Source organism: Perna viridis, chromosome 8 (assembly GCF_037379345.1).
Source record: "Perna viridis isolate PV_CMFRI_1.1 ecotype Kerala chromosome 8, ASM3737934v1, whole genome shotgun sequence".
NCBI classification, from domain to species: domain Eukaryota; kingdom Metazoa; phylum Mollusca; class Bivalvia; order Mytilida; family Mytilidae; genus Perna; species Perna viridis.
In genome coordinates this window covers 39,475,853-39,494,542 of record NC_142452.1, presented here as the reverse complement: position 1 = coordinate 39,494,542, position 18,690 = coordinate 39,475,853, and the positions used below count along the sequence as shown (strand labels likewise).

At 31.7% G+C, this 18,690-nt stretch overlaps 1 long non-coding RNA gene across 2 annotated transcripts; it reads left to right on the top strand.

Moving 5' to 3' along the window:
* The first annotated feature begins 9,131 nt into the window (after positions 1-9,131).
* Positions 9,132-18,186, top strand: LOC148610451 (uncharacterized). Of its 2 annotated transcripts, none has more exons than XR_015914848.1 (4): positions 9,132-9,609; positions 12,531-14,592; positions 15,501-15,546; positions 15,923-18,186. It is a non-coding gene; the product is annotated as an uncharacterized LOC148610451 (long non-coding RNA). The 2 variants fall into 2 exon arrangements; XR_015914847.1 differs by having other exon boundaries at positions 9,143-9,609.
* Positions 18,187-18,690: the final 504 nt, after the last annotated feature.

The following is an 18,690-nucleotide window of genomic DNA, read 5'->3' as shown; positions in this document are numbered from 1 at the left end:
TAAGATACCACAATTCGTATTCCAATTATTCCGCAGATAAAAATCATGCTTCCCTTGGACCAACAGCAATCATTTGTTGAGTTTAAACTTATAATTTTATGTTTCACACTGAGTCTAATTTTATGAGGTAGACTAAATAGTTCTCAACTTCTTGATTAGGTCATCTTTAAAAAAAAAAGAAGATAAAAAGTGTTTCCTCTCTGTCAGAAATCAATTTTTAAACACATTTAAATCAATTTGCCATTGGATGAAAAAAAAATGTTTGTATACTTTTCGTGAACAAAACAAAAGCAAATTAAGCAGTTAATAAGATTACAGTGGCAATCGAAAAAAACTTCTATTTCAACATTTTGCTCATTTTTAAAGTGGTAGGGGTAGCAATTTCCTTAAAAAAATAATTAAAACAAATTTAATAACGCTTTAAGAAAAATGTTAACACATATAGTCACAAATCTATGGATTAAAAGATCTAATTAAACGTTCCTACGTGTTATATACCAATTAAACGTGAGATGTAACCACCTATCAAAACCAAAATACTAAAATCTAAAGACTCGATCTTCTTTTTTTTTGTTGAAAATTTTATACTTGGCGACAATTGTCAATAGAAAACAACTAACGTAGGAAAGTAGGCATATTCAAAGTCAGTCCAATACATTTCTCATAGTGGAAGAGGGGATCAGTGTTTTGGTAAGTCATAGCATTCATCTTTTGAATAAATCAACTGATAAAACAAAACAAAACAAAAAACAAAAACAAAAAAAAACATAAAAAAAGACAACAGTAAAGTTCTCTACTTGTACTTGATTACTTTGGTACAAGTTACTAGTTTGTTATAAACATTTTTAAAGTCACATGTGCATCATACTTGATGGATATATCGTATTACAATATTTATAATATAGATATATTTTGACTGGTAGCATTTGATCGTGTTTGACCGAAGCGTGATTTTTTTAATACTTTACAATCAGGCAGCTGATCATCCGGTGATTATATCGCATTTAGATCTGAACTATCAAAAAACTATTAGCTATATTATATTGTTCAGTGTAACATCTTTATATATACAATTTGGAGGAAAAAACAAAATCATGCCTTTCAAATCGTGACGACATGCTTTTGCTTTTGAAAGTGAAGCAGACCATATAATGTTATACATGTAAAGACCTGTAAATAAAGTTTAGAAAATGAACAACCAACTAAAGTTTTGGAGTTTAAAAATATTATAAATTGTAAGTGGGAAAAAACCAGAAATATGCATGTCAAAACACCACCGATTTGACAATACAATCACTGAAGAATGGTGTCATTATTTGAAAAGACCATTATTTGATCGCAGCATCATTGGCTTTTTTATAGAATGTTAGAAAAATTAGTTTTTTCGACAGAGTTAACTGCCCTTGAAATGTTAATCTTCAGTGCATTTGAATAATATTATAACTCAATTAGCCAGAATGATATGGAAAATAGCATCTTTTTTATTCTGGTGGTGTAAATAGTCAAATTTCAAAATGAAGGTATTTTTCATACCATGTTACACCTACTGCCTGATTCTTACAGGGACTGATACTAAAGTAATAACTAATGTGTCCTAAGGTAAATTTTACAACCCTGTTTGTGTTTTTTTTTCTCGACCTTAAAGTATTTGTTTATAGATGTTTGCCTATCTCTCAATTTTTGTTGTCACGTTTTCAGTTTTATCCAACTATGGTCGATATGAGTTCGACAAATCTTTGTCTCACGATGTATCAGTCCAAACTGCTCCAATGATGTCAGATATAATGACAGATGCATCAAAAGATGTCAGAGGTATAGCTAAATACATTTAAAATTTTATTTTGGCTATAATGCCTTACTTACATCATATTGTCAATGAAATTATAATACATGTATATGTATTATTGTAAAAGTTCTATCGTTTTTTTGGGTACCATTTGCCGTGGTTTTCATGGGTAGGCCACACAACGCTATTGGGTTTCCAACGAAAAGGAGAATCTCATTTATTAAGTTGAAAACCTCAAAACCACGGACTTGTGTTTCTTCCTTTATCCACAAAAAATGTTATTCACAGTATTGCTTACGGATTACTCAATCGATGTCGTACTATGAAACTCACCTGCTATGATCATTCTCCTTTTCCCACCATACTCCATAAGAATTTTGATGGAAAAAAACAAAATAGGAGGTACACAAAGGCACCGTGTGAAACAAAATCATGTTTTATCCATTCAATTTAGCGGTTTCAGAGGAGTCCCGATTGAATGGAAAGATGGCATGATCATAACATTCCTTCCATTTTGTGTGCGTGTGCATGTCAGGTAAAGGTGGTTATAATAAAGATGTAGAAATTAATGGCAGGTTGCTATACACATAGGACAACACGTATCGAATATTATTTTTGTTGATTTCATCTTGGTCATCCAAACGTCATGTAGTGGTCCACTTAGTGTTGTGCTCAGTAAAGGATATCTTTGTTGTATTGAAATTCTCGAGAGTGCAGTCGAGGAGCTTAATAATTTGACTTATTGTGAAAACGGTCTCACCTGTACCCATAAAACTGTTTCTGATAGTGTTCTATGGATTCTCCTAACACTTTAGACCATTCCAAGTAGTTCACATTTTAGATCTTTCAAGGAGAAGAAGACATAATCTTTGCCTTTAATTCTACTGGCGAAAATTTAAGAGACATGTATGTGAACAAAATATTTGTAACGTCTTATACCCACAATTTTTCAAACGTTTTCTCCTCTTGCACTACTTGACCAGTTGGAATCAAATTGATATGAATGCCCCTTGTGGTATCCTACATAGAACTGAAACGTCGAAAAAATGGCCGCCGTTACTAACAATAAAACTTAGCATATAACTTAAAACTGTTAGGTTAATTCTGACGTGTGTAAAAGTGTTAAGCATTAAAATATCTCTCTGAGGTCAAGTTAGCATTTTAATCTGTTCAGCCATGTTGGAGTTATTGTCTCTTTTTTTCCTTTTTTTTATTTATTTATTTTTTTTTTTTGTATTTTTAGTGTTATTCCGTTCATAAATCTTCTCCTCTGACACTTCTTAACCAATTAAAACCAAACTTCGTTTCAATGTTCCTTGGGATTTCCAGCATAGAACTAAAGTGGGAAGGTTTTCGCCACATTCTGAAACAAATGTAAAAGTGTTCAGTATATTGAGATCTATTTGTGAACACATTTTTATTTAATCAGCCATGTTGGAGTAATTACCCCTTTTCCACGTTTTTTTTCATTCAGAATTGTCAATTTTCCTTTCATCTGTGGCAACATCCCTTCGGCACCTGCGTATGGAGTGTTCATTTCACAACTCATACGTTATGCCAGAGCTTGCCGAAACTACGCAGACTTTTTGTATCGCGCTAGAACTCTAACAAATAGGCTTCTGGAACAGGGTTATGTTGATACAAGATTGAAGTCATCATTACAGAAGTTTTATGGTCGTCATCATGAACTCGTGGATCATTATGATGTATCCATCTGCACCATGAAAACTGATGTATTCAACGGGTCATAGTTTTCCTTTCCTCGTTTGTCTACCCCGGACTTGACTTTTTATGAGCAACTCGGCGGGTGTTTCTAGAAAAGCAAAGGACGTTTACCCTACCGGTGCACCTGGTCCATGCTCCCAGTTTTTAGTGGAGTCCGAGTTGCTCATTTACTTTTATTACTTTGTATGTATGATTTTAGTTACTCAAAGTTCTTTGTTGTGTATGTCTGTTTTCCATGATTGGTCTTTGTCCCTGGATAACATTCTTTTGATTATCGCTATAACCTTGGTTCCCTTGATTACTCTTTGCTATGTTGAATGTTACTTCTTTCATAAATCTACTCCTCTGACACTATTTGAACAATTGAAATCAAACTTGCTATGAATGTTCCTTGGGGTATCCTGCATAGAACTGACGATGGGATTTTTGATCGACGCAAAACATGTTTACGGTCACTAAGATAGAACATAGGGGTCAGACAGTAGTTTTTCGCATACATGTCCAAAACCATTAGGTGTAGCCAAACTCTCAAGATTTATTGCCCTTTTTTTCTTTTTTTCTCTTTTTTTTTTTTTGCTTTTTACAGCTTTCAGTTAATATCTTGAAAACTATGAGAGGAAGAAATAAATTTTTAATTGCTGAAATGATCCTTAAGATGAGTCCTACCAAAGTCTTGAGTCAAAATTGTTGAACAACTCATTTTTAAATGTATTGCCCTTGAAAAACAAACGTTAACCAGGTGATCTATTCGGGTTCCTGCGGTACATTTGTTCATAGGGCTTTCAAAGACACCTGCTATTCTACGACTTTGTTGTTGAAGAAGTTCCTGTTTATAGGTAATACAAGCGAACAGTGTTGTATTGTCATTCAATCAGATTAAGTAATCCTTCCTTTTAACAAAATACATGTACACATTATTAATGCCCTCACTTGTCTCGAATTACTCAATTTCAAATATATTCATTTGATAACCGCTCGAATCTTAGCTTTCCTGTGGTACATTCCTAGCTGTTCTGTTTTGTCGAGTGCCAAGTCTTGTACTCTACTGTTACAGAAAGGGCATGTATAAACACATTCTTATATAGTGTAAAACATTTGCTTTTTTTATAATTGAGCAGATGACGTATGCTACTACAAAGTGACATCGTTGGAATACTTCCAATCTTGTGCTGTACTCTATTGGAGATACATAGATAGCTTTATTTTTGAGGAAATCATACAACATATGGAGAGGGATCCTGATGTCCGATCATTGATCAAAGTGGAGAGAATTGATTTAACGGCTAGGTCGCTCAGTAAACCTTTTCAACCTGCTGTGTTTATAGAAGTAAAAAGAGATTTATCTGTGATTTTTAAGAAAGCGTTTTCAAATATAGTTCCTATCAAGGTTGATATCGCCAGGTTTACCAAAGAAAATGAGTACAAAACATCTACTATTGAAAAAGTGTTAAAGGAGATATCTAACCATAGTAAGTATTTTTAACTGATACTTTTAAGTCTTATCTTGAAATAAAAAAAAACTGAATGCGTGGACGAATAACTACACAGTCTTTCCCCAAAAACAACCTGAAACAAACAATAAATATTAGAAAAAGGAAGTATATCGATGGCACAAAACACTATTGGTTTCCCCCATTTACCAGAAATGTTATTGATGGCTATTGTTGATAGGGAAGGCATTTGTTTGCATTTCTTTTTCAAATCATACTAACATCTAAAAAATGATTTGAGTGTGCTCATTACAATGACGTAACTGTTTTTTTTTTTTTTTTTTTTTTTTTTTTTTTTTTTTTTTTTTTTTTTTTTTTTTTTATCAAAATGATTTGGAACTTGCGGTGATTCGCTGTGAACAACACGAAGTCTTTGTCCCCATATCATGAATAACTTGATTCACTTTCTAGTCATGGTTTCTTCACTTTTGAGCTATTTGTGTAAGCCACGTACACAATTAAGAGGACTACTTTTATTGATTACTGTTTATTGTAAATTGTATATGCATATATAAAATGAAATAGAAATACAATTAGAGAAACATATGAAATGTTATTATAAGAATTTAATGTTTAATTGTTGATGTTTCATCGGCTTGTAAAAGCTTTCAATGGTCACCCATTTTGGATATGGGTGCTAGTCCGTTTCATTGAAAATTTGCGTTTACACGCTTATTAAACATCAAAAATAAAACATTCAAATCTTAAATAAAACCAGCATTTGATGTCGTTTTAGTTGGACCAGGCTGTTATAGAGTTAGATATATGTTTGGTCGAAAACATCAGGAGATGAACCACAATTATTGGCATTTAAACATTATCACCAGTATATTCAACTGCAAAAAGGTTAAATCTGTCATTACAAAGTTATCCAGATATTTCAAATCTAAGCATACAGACTTCTCCGATGAGGTGATGCCATTCAATGTAGGTAAAAGAAACGAACCATATATTTTGCCGATTTCAAACGTCTCACTGGTGGACAAAGTTCAACATTTGGAACAGGAAAACATTATTCCTTTGCTGCTTGATTCGACTGATCTACCGGAAAGTCTGTCCAATGTCGCAACTGTAGATGCCAGGAATCTAGAAACTGAAGGATGGCTAAAAAAGCTTGAAGGAATATTGAATAAACAATACTGTAAGATTAAAAAAACATAGATCTTAATACAGTCGGAGTGTTAGTAACGTCCTATATATGTGGCGGATCTGAAAAATGAATGGCAAAAAAGTCTTTCTGTTGAAAACAACGTCCATATATACAAAAAAAACCAAAAATAAAACAAAACCTATATGTAAACGTACTAATTTACGCGGCTGCTTTTTTTCGCGGTTGCCAATTTTAGCGAATTCTGTCCATGCCAAAATATTGCCGGTATTAATTATCGGGGTTTCAAAAAATGTTTAGCGATGTAAAGTATTAAAAATCAATTTGGCGGGTACATTTGTCGTGTTTCTCTATCCACCGCAAAAATAGTGAAAATTAGTACGTCTACAGTATCTCATCAAAATAATGGCTAAAATTATTATGTTTCATTTAAATTAATTGAATTTTATTTTATTTAAAATCCAATTCCTCTGAAGTATATATACTCTAGTGTAAATGTGTGCTTAGTTTCAATTGACACCAATTTCGTTCTTTTAATTACTTTTGCGATTAACATGGTCACAACTTAACACACACTACTAAACAAAGAAGTTTAAAGTTGTTTTTTTTTTGTATAATTATAAAAGTAAAAAATATATTTCACGTAAAAGCAAACAAAAATAGGTTGTGTATAGAATAGTCTGTTATTAACATCATGATGTCAAAAAAGTTAAGTTTCAAAATAAATATATATTAGTGTAGTGTTAAGTAAGATGCAAGACACATTCACAAAACACAATAATTGTTTTGAACTACATTTCTTCACTGTTTTTTTTTTTTATATAATCTTACACAGAAAGTGATTGAATATATATTCTTTTTTATTATTTATTTATTATTTTTATTAAATTATGGTATAAAGGAATTCTATATTATGATATATTAAATATCATATCAATATAATTATTTTTGTCCGTACCATATCGTAACCTGGTCCAACAATGTAAAGAAAATGTGACCTAATTGACAAAGTGAACGGGGATCGATTATTGCTAGTGTTAAACCATGTGACATATAATGTGGAATTTCAACTTTAAGTGTAAAATCATAAACCTATGTCCACGTCCAAGAAACGACTTAATATTTTTTTCACATATATTTTTTGTAATGATGAATGTATTCACTAAACATGAAGTTGTTGGGTTTGGACACCATTTCCTTGCCAGAAATATGACCAGAAAGTATCCAAAAAGTACAAAAATTCACAGATTATCTGATTATTGGTAGACTATGAAAAATCTGTGCTATCCTTTTTAATCTCTCTGCCAAGACGATTATTATGACCTTCAGTCTATGTTCTGAACTCCACGTGTATCCATACAAACAACTTAACATTGCTGGATCTATAAAATGTACCACTAATCCTCTTTTAACATTTTTAACTTCAATACTCACAACAATCAAAGAAGTCTCCGAACCTACTTCGACACTTGCTACTGCCTTAGTTGTGTTAATTCAATGTGGAACCTAAAAATTTCGAAAGATCTTCTGGAAATCCTCAATTCAAGATTATTATAAAAATACAATAAAAATAGCATTAAAACCTATTTTTTTCGGCTCTTTATACTTATATTTCCCATACTCAGTTAAAATCTCAACTCAAAAACATAATATATCCTTGTAACTCCAAAAAGGCGGCACACCTGTAAAAAAGAAGGAAATCCGTGTAGCTAGATCTTGTAATATCATTGTCCACTATATAGAAGACGTATTAAAACAAATCCTAGTTTCGGCGATTTTACCCCAACAATTTGAGATAAAGCATACAAATACACTGTGAAGTCAGCCTCCTATCTTGACTTATACTTAAAGATCGATGATGGTAAAGGAATAACATTGACCAAGTTATACGACAAATCCGATGACTTTGGTTATGTATTGTCAACTTTCTTTTCATCTGTGGTAAAATCTCTACAGCATCTGGGTATGGAGTCATATCACAACTTAAACGATATGCCAGAGCTTGCCGTAACTACGCAGACATTTTGTATCGCGCTAGACTTCTTACAATTAGGCTTCTGGAACAGGGTTATACTGCTAGAAGATTAAAGTCATCATTACAGAATCTATATGGTCGTCATCTTGAACTCTTGTATAAATACGATGTATCCATCTGCACCATGAAAACTGTAAAATACAATGTGTTATAGTTTTCCTTTCCTCTTTCGTCTACTCTTGACTTGGCTTTTTATGAGCAACTCGGTGGGCGTTTCTAGAAAAAACAAAGGGCGTTTACCTTACCGGTGCACCTGATCCATGTATTTAGTTTTTAGTTGAGTCCGAGTTGCTCCTTTCTGTTGCTACTTTGTATGTATTATATTGATTATTTTATGTTTTTTGTTGTGTGTGGCTAGAATATTGGTCCCTTTGATTACTCCTTCAAACTGTTTTTTTTTTTGTCCTTTCAATGCAAGAATTATAAAAAGGCTTTATGTTTTCTCATATGTGACGGACTCAAGTCTCAAAATTCATAATTAAATCATTCAACACTTTATGATTAATTTTCAATTGTAGCAAAGGCCAATAAAACTCTTCATCGCCCTTCTCCTTTAAATATATTGATAACCCACCTGCGTTATTCTTCATCTTTTTTAAAATTGATATGTATAGATTTTATAAATTCAAAGTCCGTCGTGCCAATGTGCACATATGTACGAGACTGCTCATCATTATTTTTGTATACCATCTTTATAACAACGGAAAAACCAATCTAACCCAACAACGGGTTCTTGAATTTTGCAATAATGATCTATATGTACTTGTTGGTCTTGGAGAAAATCTGCACGAAAAATAATATGTGTTGGACTGTATATATTTCTTTTTTAATGTACCACAAAGTCCTCATTGCTTAAGCTGAACTGGTACACATCACATCACATCATTTGATATCATGTTTTTAATATCTCCTCTTAACTTTGTAAAACACAAATTAACACTAGTGAATTTGTATGCCTGTACTTTATTATAATTAATATTATTTCAGGACAAGACGTCATAAGTATTTCATTTTACCGGTGCCAGATCCATTTTGTTTATTGCAAACAAAATATGATTAAACTTTAAACTATCATTAACTAAGAATCCATGTGTAAGGTCATCAAATTATTTTTTTTCTTATTCAATCGCTATTGAAGTCTGCGGTGAATTTGTAGATTATGAACTCGTCAATAATAAAACTAAGGAATTTTCTGACTGGATTAGGCATACAAAATACTGGCCAAGTACGTCGAGCATGAAGTATTTTTTTAGCGGTGAAAGTTTTACTTTAGCTTTTCTGTTTGGGAATACTGGTGAACAAATAAGCGATGCCTTGATTAGATTCATTAAGAAAAGCAATGGCGAAAGGATAGTTGTTCTGTTTGACAAAATGAAGGCTCCATATCAGCTGCTCGAATATCACATAATACATGCATCAAGAGATGACACTGACACATTTCAGAAGATTATGACAGCCATGAAAGGTATATGTACAGTCATATTGAGATAACAATTCTATATTTTTTGGATAATTGATAAGTTGCAATACGATCAATTATAATTCAAGAATTATTTAAGTAGTACTGTTTCTATTCTTGAAAACACAATTAAGGACAAATATTATATATAAATATATATATATATATATATATATATATATATATATATATATATATATATATATATATATATATATATATATATTTCTGTAACCGTGATACGCTATGCATCACTTAATATTGTGAGTATTTTTCTATATAATCTTTTGAACATACTGCCATTTATGTAAATATGTAATGGACAAACTGTTTGTGGTGTGATTTTGAAATTTCTTTTTTTCAAGGTTCAAGATCTTTGCGTGAATGGGTATTTGGAAAAAGGTAGTCATTTAAAGTGTATTGTATACTAGTTGTATACCTTAAAATGGTAACGTATACATAGTTAGAAAGTTAATCCAATGATTAATTTTAATGAATGATAACCATTAGGTCGAAGGTAAAGTAACGGTCAGAAAGGACTGCGCTAATTGATAACAGTGTGTAAAATTAAACAATCCACACATATCATTATGTGTAAAAAAAAAACCCGTTGCACCTTCTTTACAACCTCGGTGCTGATGTACACTACCATCAACCTAAATTCTTAACTTCTCTACTCTTTACACTGTTGTCACCATTTTTCTCTAATGTGTCCACCCCAAATTAAGAAACAAATTGCTTCATCCATATGTTTTAATAATTTGTTCTGTATACTGTTCTGTTCTGTTAACTTTAAAAATCATATAATATATGTTTGAATGAAAGCGGAAAAGGTAAACTATAGACATATTTAAATGATGATTCCACTCTGTTCGGTATAAATACTCTGACTCTCAACAAAATTATCTTTATTGTGAAAGGTTGAAGAATCAAATTTTGGATAGGCAGAAGATAACATTATGTATTTTGTTTTCGAACTTTTGCATACTAAATATGTTATTTGTTATAGTATCAAATGTAATTATTAAATATACAAGGTTTAGTTCGATCGATACACTACCCAGAAGAGATCTTGACGTTGACCGGATAATAGGTAAGACAGTTATTTTTTTGTTTTGCTTCTTATAAGCATTACTCCAAACCTGTTAATAACAAAAGTTCATATATAATTCATAAACAATTTTTATTTGAACGAACTCGATAAAACAACCTAACTGTCTAACATGCGCTTGATTGTAGACGAAGTATCAACCTCTGAAAGAAAGTTATATTGTTTATGGCTTAGTTGGTTTGAGCGTTGAATTTAAAGCTGGCGATGTAAAATACAGGGTTTGACAGTTTTTTTTTCTGCCCTTTTAGGGGCATCTGAGTATCATCGATGCAATTTTAGTGGCATAGTATAGACCTTTTAGTATAGATTATTTTCTTAAGATTATGGATGTTATCGGTTTTGGTATACAGAAAAATAGATAGAGAGGTGAAAATTCATTTCAACATATTTAAGAAACTAGTCCCCTATACAGATGACATATTTTATCTATTTGAATGACTCGGGAAAATCTTTTTGTTTTGATTTGCATTTCTTGATACCAAGAATATCGTACTGCTGTTGCTGTCCAACCCTGTTTAGTCGTCAAAGCAGAGTAGGTCTTCAAATCCAATTTGTATCAAACGTATTTTTTTATTGGCTTTTATTTACCGTACATTTTACTATGGGAAAACGTGTATGCGTTCTATATGACCTCATATAGAATATTGTTGCAGTTTCACATACAAAAAAAGTAAACACAAAATTGATATAATCATGCAATACTCAGTTATATAAGTCTGAATAGGGTACATTGTGTTCTAACCTGTGCTAACTTTGTCTTAACTTTTCTAAATATGTCTGAACAATACTCGGCTTGTCTTGACCGAGTCTCACCTTGTTCAAACTAGTGTCAACTAGTCTCGACCGTGTCTTGACACAGTCTTGACCTGTCTCGACCATGTTTTCACAAGTCTTAACTCGACTAGTCTCAAACAGTCTTACCAGTTTCGAAGTCTCGACTAAGTCTTAAACTGTCTCAACAGTTTAATTCAATGCTCGCACAGTCTAAACAACCTTGTTATAACATTAGAATGTTTGGAAATTATCTTATTTTATTTAAAAGTGGGAATGTTTATTGTACCGTGTGTATTTGAAGTGTATTTTTCTGAATAAAGATATTTTTATTCTAATATCTTAATATTAGATATACCTTTACTTTAACATTTCATGACCTTTTAGCATTTTGTCAATTTTGTACCTTTAATTTATATATTTGTTTATGTACTTACTTTTTATCTTTTAAAAGGGGCTATTGTTCGTTATTGTAATAAACGTCGAATTTGAGCAAATTCACAGCATATGGTATTTTTTTTTATTTTTCCTACCCGGGATATATCTAAATAGTCGTGGGCCTTGTAATATTGCGTTTTACTTGGGCCTGTAATTTATGAAATAATAAAAATAAAAATATACTACATTTTCAAAAGTTCTTTAACTTACACAAATATTCCCACTTTTTAACAACATTGCATACGTGTATTTAGAAAACTTTAAAGTTTTTTCTTACAATGGACTAAAAAACTGCCATATGACGGGTAGTACCACACTTGCAAACATGGGGGAGGAAGTACCCCTAACTTGAGGTATTGTAACCTCTGACAGTCGGTATAGGGGAGATTTTCTTCATTTAAACACTTTTATGGGGGAGATTTTGCGTGACACACTTTTTCCTACCCAAAAAATATTAAACAAAATTCTTGTAAAATGTTTTTGTTCTTGCTATGCAATATTTACATTAAACCATTGTGGTTACTGCTATAACCTTGGTTCTCTTGATTACTCTTTCTAGTTGTGCGTATGACTTTGTTTTGTTACAAATATTTAAATTCCATTTAAGCTGGACAGAAAACGGAAACCGACAGTTCTTATGGATCTGTTTACAGGTAGGTATACAGATTAAATGTATCTGTTATCTTAAGAATTTGAATTTAGTAACATTCAGTTTTCCACTAGCAGCAGTTATTTATTTTTTTTTTTTTTTTTCATTTCATATCCTGAGTTCAAATATACATTGTCACTTGTATTTAACATTTTCCACAATACTGGTATAAAATTGAAGACTCTTCTCCACCCATTCGCCTTCACATCTAACTGCTGTGTGAAGTTGATCGTAAGTAATGACGTCATTAACTAAAATAGCATTGTGACGTCATGATTTACGATCAATTTCACACTTACGACTTTTTGTGAAACCGACGCCTGGTCCGCAAAATTTCAAAAACAAATATTCTTACATCACAAAGTTTGCAAGCCCTCCCCCTTGTAAAAAAACCGTTATCCTCTGATGAGGGCGTCTAAAAAAAGTCGTCAAGTATAAGCACATAATACGGCATCATGTTATATCCTTTTGTATGGAAAAATGAAATGCCCTGCTCATGGTCACAGTTTTAACCATCAGTCATTTTGAAAGATACTCTCTTATGAAGAATAAACTTGGGGTAATTTCAAGTTCGCAATATTTTTTTTTCGCATTCCAAAAAGGATAAACCAATCTCTGAGCTAAAGTTTTGACCTTTATTTACAGAGAAAAAAAATAATCCCAGAATAATGACATACAAAACAAAATTATGTTCTCAATTTTATGGAAGGCTATTTTTGAGTAAACTGTCACGTTTTTCTTTTCTTTCTTTTTGTATCATTTTTAAAGCTTATGCATATAAATAGATTTTAAAACTTGACAAAAATAATATGAACACATCATAAACAAACGGTTGTGTTCATATTACATTTTTTAAAGTTTCTAAAAACCGAACTTTTACAAGATCTTCGTGTTTATTGCAGAGTAAAATTAGAGAAAGGTAGTTATTTAAAGTGTAATATATACTCATTGCATATTTTGCACCTGGTCAATGCTCCCAGTTTTTATTGGAGTCCAAGTTCCTCATTTGTTTTTGTTACTTTTTATGTATGAATTCAGTTACCTTTATGTTCTTTGTTGCGTATGTCTGTTTTACATGTCCGGCCTTTTTCCCTTGATTACATTCTTTTGATCACCGCTATAACCTTGGTTCTCTTGATTACTCTTAATATAGTAAGAACGATGAATCGAAATTTATTTTTATGAATGATAAAACTTGTAATAACCTTTGGTTCAAAAGTAAAATAACGGTCAGAAAGGTGTGCAGACATTGATAATAGTAAGTATAGAATAAGACGATTCACAAATATCGTTATGTGTTACTACTGTAAAAGTATTTGTATTCGTGGATACCAATTTTTGTGGATTGGGGAGGAAATTCAAGTTCGTGGATTCTTGAATTCGTGGAGGATAAGGATTTTAATATACAAATTAATTAACATCTCCTGTTCGTTGGGAACCAAATTTCGGGTTTTTGGCCTTCGCACAAAAATCACGAACATTGGAACCCAACGAACAAAGGTATTTTCACAGTAGTATGCGTAGAAAAAAGTACTTTCCCTATAACCTTTGTACTTATGTACACTTCCATCAAGCTAAATTTGAATTCCTTCACTTATTTCAGTGGAGTCATTATTTTCCTACACTGTGACTTCACTATGTGTCCAACAAAGTAAAAACTTAGATAAATTGCTTCATTTTTAATACATTGAAACAATTTGTTCTGTATGAACCATGAAAACTCAAATGTTTTTTTTTTAAATTAAGGGATCATATAATATATGTTTGTATGACGGCAGAAGAAATAACTTACAGGCATATTTACATGGGGGATTCCACTGTGTTTAATGGAGATACTGAGACTCCACTCATATAATCTCCACTGTGAAGAGTGAAGAAATTAAATTTGTGTTCACAGACGTGGACATGATGTATTTTGTTTTCAAACATTTGCTTACTAAATTTACCATTATGTTTAGTCTTCTCAAGAAGGAAGCCAAGCTGGAGCCATCGAACGTAAAATCATATAGATTAATAACAGGTAAGATAGTTAAATTGTTAAATTCCCTTCTGATAAACCCTACTCCTTTCCTGTTAATAATTCATGATCCACTTTCTTTGAACAAACTCGTTAAGACAATCTAGCTGAACAACACGCTCTAGATTGTAGATGAAAAACCAACCAATTAACGAAAGTTATATTCCGGGCAATGTTGAACGCAGAGTTTGATACTAGCTTTACTGTATAAGTCAAAGGACTGATTAAGAATTAAAAGTATAGTCCTGAATGTAAGGTGGCAATCTCGAGGGCCATGAAGCGCAGTGAATCTGTTAAGGGGTTCAGGTTATCATCAATGCAATTTGGTTTGCAGAGCAAAGACCTTTTAATATCGATTTCTTTCCTAGAATATTAATGCTAGAGATGTTAGTTTACAGAACAAATAGATGCAGAAATCTAATAGGTGAACAGTCATGCCAACAGGTTTGAGAAACTTGCCCAATATACGGACAACATATTTGCTCAATTTCGATGGCTTTTTCAAATCTTTCATTGGTTTGCATTTAGTTACATTGTATTTACATTTCATGATGGTAAAATTGCAGGAAGTCTAAAGGCCTATTTACGGTCTAATCCTGTTAGATGTCAGAGCAGAGTTGGTTTTCAAATCGAATGTGTATCAAAAGTATTCTTTTTCAATTGTTTTCATTCACCAATATTTGTACTATGCAAAAAATGTATAAGCGTTCTATATGATCGTATAGTGTATATTATTACAGATTAAGAGTCTGTCGTGGTAGAAAAAAATTGTAAACATAACAATGATGTGATCTTAGCAAGCACAAACATGGGAACGCCACGAAATCATATAATTTAATTTAACTCTGTTTATTAAGTGATAAATACACTACTGACCTTTTTTTGTTACAAATATTCAAATTTGATTTAAGCTGGAAAGAAAACGGAAATAACCGGTGCTGGTGAAATAGATGACAAGTAAGTATAAATGTTAATTATATATGTTACCTTAGAACTTCGAATTAAGTACGATTCAGTATTCCACTAGCAGCGAGTATTTGTTTTTGATTTCGGATCTTGAGTTCAAATATGCACTGTCATGTGTATGCAATATTTTGCACAATACTAGTATGAAATTTAGGGTGTTTCCCCTTTCAAAAGTCTTCACGTGTAATTGCTTTGCCCGTAAGCTTAGAATAAAACAGTTTAGTCTGTGTTAAAACGTCTTCAAAAATGGTCGATCAGTAAATGTCTGAGCAGGAAACAAAGATGACAAACCCTTATACAATCTAAAAGGGCTACTTCAACAAACTGTCCACTTCTTTTAACATTTGTTTTGTTTTACTTGCTTTAGTTTGGTAGCAAAACCACAAACCATAGATGAACCATTGGCAAAAAAATAAAAAATGTAATACTGGAAAAGAACTATTACAGTGAATTGTCCAAACCGTTCCCTTTTGGACCTGAATACTAAATATTGGTAACGTTTAGACAGTAGTTTGATTTGCTAAGGTTCTTATACAATATAATATAAAGGGACTTTAAAAAGTGTCTGGTCCCGACAGTTTATCAGATTAGTCATTGTTCTGTGTAGACAAGTTTCATTGTACCTTATATATGTGATCAATTAATGTATATTGTATATTTTTAACAAAGAAATGATGTGATGTTGTGATAAATGTTGCATAATTAGACTGCTGACGCGTGTAAGTGTAGATGTAAATAAATACCAAATGTTATGTGTTGTATCAAACATACTACAGCTAAAATTACATGATAATAACGAAAATGAATGTTAGGGAATCAGTGTTTGGGGGATGACAAATTTTGTTCTGAAGTCAGGGCCTGGCAGATTTTGGTAATAAATATTCTGGCCCTGAAAAATTGAAAATAAATTATCTAACACTACTTTTAGAAGTGAATATAATAGATAAATATCATTAATGTACCAATGGAGCTTTAAATCGTATTCCTTCGAAATATATAGATATAATTATATTCCTGTACATTGAAATATATTTAAAGGAGAATGAAGATCCTGCTATGCTATTAATTACAGTAGTTTTAACATTAAATTGCTCATATTGTGATATTATAATATTGTTCATTATTCAATAGACTATGTGTGTATGCTTTGCCACTGGAAACAGTTCTAAAGTCATGAAAATTGTCATTAAGTGTCAATATCTGTAAGAATCAGGCAGTTGATGAAACATGGTATGAACAAAATATTTTGAAAATGTAATTTGATTAGTTGCACCAACAGAATCAAGGAAAAGAAAAAGGGGATGCGTTCTGTATATCATTTCTGTAAATTGAGTTTTAATTTCATTTAAAAGCATTGAGAATGAACATTTCCATGCAGATAACCGTATCAAAAACCTCATTTCCCTAATATTTTATTGAAAAATGTGTAAGTATATCCGGTGCAGTGATTAAATAATGGTCTTTCTATTTTAATTAGAGAAAACATCTTTTAGCGCAATTATATTGTCAGATCAGTGGGTTTTTGACATGAATATAACTGTGTTTTCAGTATTACTCCAGCTAAGAATCATGTAAAATACGATTCATGATTGGAAAGCCTACATATTTTTATGTTTGATACCATGTTTAAAACGCATAAGTAAACGGAAATTGACATGTAGTTTACATATATATATATATATTTCCTTGATCCTACGAGATAAACATTATATAGAATGCACTGTATAATTCAAAATTAAGGGAGATAACTCTGCAAATGACACAAAAATAAAAAAGAAAGTGTTGAATTTTCAGTATGGGTTATCGCCTAAGAGCAGATAGATTGGAATGAATAATTACATGTTTACAGTTCATCATATAGACATATAAACAACTATATAACCAAAAATTTGTAGCCTTTGTGGGGTGTATCATATTTTACAGATTTTGCGTGTTTCTTACAAAGACTGCTACTTACACATTGCTATTTGCTGGCATTTTGTGTATACAATTTATTTATTTTTTAAAGATCGAAACTTTTATATGTACATAGAAAAATGTGGAATTTCAATATATATTATTTTGTAAGCTTTTTATCGCCTGCACAGAAAACCTATGTTTGCAATATAATTTAGTGATGTTGACATCATGTACCATTGTTTAGATGATTGATATCGCATCTAGTAATGCTTCTATATTTTATTGCTACGCCTTCATAAAGTATAATAGGGAAACACATAATGGTAGCTAGACTTTTACTGGAATTTGCTCAATTCAATGTGATGGGTAATTTTCTTTTTTGAGACTGGTATTATCAACCTACCGAAGCACATGATGACACACACATTGTATCTCACTCTGGGACCAACCAAAGATCGCATAAATGTAAAACGTTTGATTGAGAGTTCTTTAGATATATATTCGTCGTGACCTATAACTATTTCTTAACTATCTATTTTAATTTTAAAATACATTGCATGTTGGTAGTCTGTGTATATCACTTCAGGTAACAATGGGCCATACTGTTTTACAGGCTGTAAATGTACATACAAATGCATTTTCATGTAAATTGTACAGACTATAGTGTTATTTAGGTAAGATGGATAGAGAAAATAATATATGTTTTCTTTGTGAATAAAATTGCATTTATAATGCTTCTTTCATTTTATGTAAGAGTAATCAAGGGAACCAATATTGAAGCGAAAATTAAAAGAATGTATTCCAAGGGTAAAGACTAAACACGGAAATATAGACTTACACAATAAAGAACATGAAAATAGCAAACTAACAGATACAAAAAAGTAAATTAGCAATCCAGACTAAAAACTGGGAACATAGACCAGATGCACCAAGTAAATTAACTGGAAATGCTTGATTCTTTACATGGTAAACATTGTTATTTGGGGACTCGAATATAACATGTACTGGTAAAATATATAATAGTTTAAAATATTGAACAAATTATTTCCAGCCAAACTTTGCAGCTGTGGTACGACGACAAATTTTTTTGCCTGTACGCAGACACTATCATAACCTTGTCACCGGCAAACATTGTAACAAGCAAAGTCATAAAGATTCTCTCGAAAAGTGTTGGATAAAGACAAGCACGTGACAAAATAAGATAAAACAATATGACCGAATTTGTGTACATTGTAA